Source organism: Myotis brandtii, unplaced genomic scaffold (genome assembly GCF_000412655.1).
Source record: "Myotis brandtii unplaced genomic scaffold, ASM41265v1 scaffold187, whole genome shotgun sequence".
Taxonomy (NCBI): Eukaryota; Metazoa; Chordata; class Mammalia; order Chiroptera; family Vespertilionidae; genus Myotis; species Myotis brandtii.
Window position 1 is genome coordinate 604,672 of NW_005356944.1, and position 5,104 is coordinate 609,775.

A 5,104-nucleotide genomic window follows, 5' to 3' on the forward strand; every position below is an offset into this window, starting at 1 on the left:
CCAGAGGATGTCCTGAGCTTGATTGACAGGAGCCGGGTCTGGTGGCAGCCAGGGCACATCCTCTGAAGAGCAGGAGAGAAGGCCCAGGAGGGTGGCTGTGCTGGGGGCACGGAGGAAGGTACTGGAAAAGGAAGCCAGGGCGCAGGTGGGCGGGAGGTGGAGGAGGAAGGCTGGGGAGCGGGAGGGACTAGGACCGCCTGCCTGGCAGCACTGACCGCCCACTGGAGGCTACCCCAGGACCCAGACCTAGAAAAGGCACATTTGTCTTAAGTGTAATCTGCAGGGAGAAGCTCTGCCTGCTGTAAAGTCAGCTGTTCCCATCGTTAAACAAAACCCTTCCACTCCTTAGAAAAGCTGCGGTCAGCACGCCCATTCTAAGGCCTTTGGGCTGCATCGACCCGAACCAGGGTCTCTCGCCTGGGATCTATGCACTCCCCGAGGTCCTCACACGGATTTTCAAGACTCACAAGTTATCTATGTATCTATCTATATATGTATATATCTATGTATGTATGTATGTATGTATGTATCTGTCTATCTATCTATCTATCTATGTATATATATACCTATACCTATATCTACATATATGTCGATGTCTATGTCTCTATATCTATATCTCTACATATTTTTATTGATTTCAGAGAGGAAGGGAGAGAGGGAGAGAGATAGAAACATCAATGATGAGAGAGAATCATTGATTGGCTGCCTCCTGCATGCCCCACACTGGGGATCGAGCCCACAACCCGAGCATGTGCTCTGACCAGGAATCAAACCATGACCTCCTGGTTCACAGATCGACACTCAACCACCGAGGCACGCCAACTGGAGCAAGACTCACAAGTTCATTACTTGAATTCTTTTTTTTTTTTTTAAATATATTTTATTGATTTTTTACAGAGAGGAAGGGAGAGAGATAGAGAGTTAGGAACATCGATGAGAGAGAAACATCGATCAGCTGCCTCCTGCACATCTCCCACTGGGGATGTGCCCGCAACCCAGGTACATGCCCTTGACCGGAATCGAACCTGGGACCTTTCAGTCCGCAGGCCGACGCTCTATCCACCGAGCCAAACCGGCTTCGGCCATTACTTGAATTCTTGAGTGTGGGTTTGTGTCCAAAATAACTTCAACAGCGAGGCTGGCCCGGCTGGATGACCACGTGTGGAGGCGCACTGTGGTGTCATGCTCAGTGTGTGTGTGCGCTTGTGAGCACATGGGAGTGTTCACCGCCGCAGCTGATGGGAACACACAGGGCAGACTAACACGGGACAGATGTCAGCAGCGGTTCCAGTGGAGAACCACCTTGGCACAACCGCTGAGCCAGGGGCGGTTGGGTTTTAGCAAAATAACATCATTCTCTATGTTAATTTGTATTTGGGATGCTACTGGGCATTTGTTTTGTTTGTGTTTAACTTCCATATCCCTTCCGGCTTACAGTGCTATGAGAACCGTAAACATAGCTTTTGTGTTTGCTCATGTAAAACAATAATTAGTTCAACAAGTGGTGCTGGGAAAACTGGATTTCCACGGCAGAAGGATGGAGTTGCACCGGACCTTGCACCCTGTCCAAAAACTAGCTGACAGTGGACCAAAGGCCTCCACATCAGAGCTGAAACGCTAACACCTTCGAAGGCACCCGTTGATGCCATTGGACGGGGCAGTGATTTCTTTGTTGTGGCACCAAAAGCACAGACAGCAGAAGAAAAACTGGATGAACCAGCTCCATCAAAATTTTAAAAGTTGTGCATCATAAAACACTCACCAAGTGAAAGCCCCCTCATAGGATGTGAGAAAATATTTGCAAATCATATAGTTCATCAGGGGTCAATATCCAGAATATATGAAGAATTTCTGCAACTCAACAACAAAAGCAAACAACCCAGTCAAAAAATGGGCAAAGGACTTAGACATTTTTCTGAAGAAGATACACAAATGGCTAATAAGCATATGAAAGGATGCTCAATATCACGAATCATTAGAAAACTGCAAATGGAAACCACAATTAGGTACCACTTCATACCCACAGGAGGCCTATTATTGGAAACACACAGAAAATAACCCCTGTTGGCGAGGCCGCGGAGAAATTGGAAGTCTTGTGCACGGCTGCTGTGAATGTGAAGTGATGCAGCCACTGTGGAAAGTGGCTTAGTGCGTCCTCAAAAATGTAAACATAGAATTATCATATGATCCTAGAATTCCACTTCTGGTCATAGACCCAAAGGAATTAAATCAGGGTCTGGAAGAGAGATTTGTACATGCATGTTTGACTATTTACTATAGCCAACATGTGAAAGCAGCCCAAATGCCCATCAGTAGATGAATGGATAAACAGTGAGGCAGAGCCCTGGCTGGTGTGGCTCAGTCAATAGAGCGTCGGCCTGCGGACTGAAGGGTCCTGGGTTTGATTCCAGTCAAGGGCTCGTGCCTGGGTTGTGGGCTCCATCCCCAGTGAGGGGCATGTGGGAGGCAGCCGATCAATGATTCTCATCATTGATGTTTCTATCTTTTCCTCTCCCTTCCTCTCTGAAATCAATAAAAAATATAAAAAACAAAACAAAAACCAAGAAAACAAAGTGAGGCATGGACACACAGGGGAATATTACTCAGCATTAAAAAGAAAGGAGCCCAACCTGTGTGGCTCAGTGGTTGAGCGTCGACCTATGAACTGGGAGGTCACAGTTTCATTCCTGGTCGGGGCACATGTCCGGGTTGCAGGCTCAATCCCCAGTGGAGGGCATGCAGGAGGCAGCTGATCAATGATTCTCTCTCTCCATCTCCCTTCCTCTCTGATATCAACAAAAGCATGCATAAAAAAATAAGGAAGGAAATTCAGACACTTGGATGAACCCTGAAGACATTGTAGTAAGTGAAATAAGCTCATCACAGAAAGACATTTACTGCATAATTTGACTTATAGGAGATACCTAGACTGGTCAGTTTCATACAGATGCATGGTGGTCCCCAGGGGCAGGGAGGCGGGTGGGGAGTGAGTGTGTAATGGGGTCAGAGGTTCTGTTGGGAAGATGAAGTTCTGGTGATGGTGGCGGTGATGGGTGCACAGCACTGTGAATGTACTTAGTGCCAGGAACTGTACTTCCAAATAGTTAAAATGGCAAATCTAAGGTTATATATTTCACCACAATCAAAAGTTAAATGAACCTGGGAGGGAGTTCATCAAAGCTTCCAAAATCCTGGGTGGTTCAGCCTTAGCCAGGGCCTGCAGACGGAGCATGCTGCTTGCCCAGCCCCTCCGGGCTCTGCCCGTGCCCACTGCGGTTTGGGGCGTGCTTGCCACTCATGCATCCCCCCTCTCAGGGCAGACGGAGCCCACTGCGCCTCCCTGCAGGCCTGGGGGCCCCTCCTCAGGGCAGGAGGAGGCAGGGCTCGGTGTTGCTGAGGCTGGAAGGAGGGCTGGAGCAGGAAGTCACAGCCTCTGGTCTCTGTGTCTCTTGGGCTCCCTGTGTGCAGGCTGCACCGGTTCTCCTGTCCCCCAGGGGGCAGCCCGGGGTGGGGGCCCTCGTCAGGGGCCTGGGCCTGCCGGGCAAGGCCACTTCAGGGGATGGGAGTACGTGGGCTGGCTCTCCCTGCACTGAATCCAGCGAGGGTGGTCCGTGCCGGTTCTGTCTGTCCGGCCCCGTTGGTCCAGGCCCCTCTGTCTCAGTGAGCAGCCCTGAGAGAGCCCAGGCCCGTCTCACTGGGTGAGGCAGAGCTGTGGCCTGTCCTGCCGGCCAGGCTGGGGCAGGGTCTCTGGGAGAACAGTAAAGGGGCAGCCTGTCCAAGGAGGTCCTGGCTGAGGTGGGGAAGGTGTTCCCTCCGCCCCTGCACCCTGTGCTTCACACGGTCCCTCTCCACCTGGGACCTGCTCCCCCTGAAAACCTCCTGTCGCCCTCTTGCCTCTCCCTTCCCACTGCCTTTTTTTTTTTTTTTTTTGCTTTACCCGCAAACAGCACCAAGGTCAAACCATCACCAGGAGCTACTGTTCATAGAGTATCTACTATATGCCATTTGGATCCTTACTGACTAGCTTGTGACTTTCAGCAAATTGCTAACCTATGGGAGCCTCAGTTCCCTGTCCTGTAAAATGGGCACGTTCATACCAACCCTGCGGAGTGGTGGCGGGTTGGGTCCTGCCTGGCACCGTTTGGCACTCAGCACCATCCTTTCTTCCCTTGATTCCGCCTCATCGCCTCGCGTGTTGATTTAGCTCTAGTTGTGCCTTTGGATCTGCTGTGGACGTGGCAACCTTATCACCAAGCTCATTAGATTGTAGGCTACGGAGTTTAACGAGGCTCTGTGGAGGTTAGAAAGCTGTCCTAAGGGGTCAGGTTCCCAAGCCTCCGAGTGTGGACTCGTGACGTCTTTTGGGTCCCCAGAGACATTCTTGTCCAGCCATGTGGGAGGGTCCTGTGTTCCAGACCGTGAGGTTGCCCGAGAGCACAGATTCCCAAGTGTCAGGACGCTGTGGAGGGGTGTGACCCCCAGATCTGGAGGGAGCAGCCGCTGGCCCCGGGCTGCGCAGACTCTGTCGGGTGGAACCCTGGGAACCACATTTCAAGGCACAGTGATGAGACAGGAAGCAACTGAGGAAAAAGGCCAGGAGAGAAAGCTCAGCAAACAGCACCCTGCAGAGCATGGATGCAGTGTGCCTGGATCGCACCCAACCGCCAAAATGCAGTGGTGATGGTGACAAAGGTGGTTCTTGCTCATGGTGCACGCTGCCGGGGTGGCTGCAACCCCATGTCCTCTCCCTTCCAGGGTTCAGGAGGAAGGTGCTGTGTTTGAGGCAGAGGGAGTGGTGGTAGAACCTGAAAAGGCTCCAAAGCCTCTGCTCAGAGCAACACACAGACAGGTATCACGTCTGTTCACACTTTATTGGTCAAAGCAAGTCACGTGACCACGCCTGCCATGAGTGGGGGAGGGGAGTAATAATGTTCCCACAAGGAGGGGTGGTGACTGTCTGGCACAGAGCAGATGCTCAATAACTGTTGAGTGAATGCAAAAAGGAAATTTCTTTTTAAAATATATTTTTATTGATTTCAGAGAGGAAGGGAGAGGGGGAGAGAGATAGAAACATCAACAATGACAGAGAATCATTGACTGACTG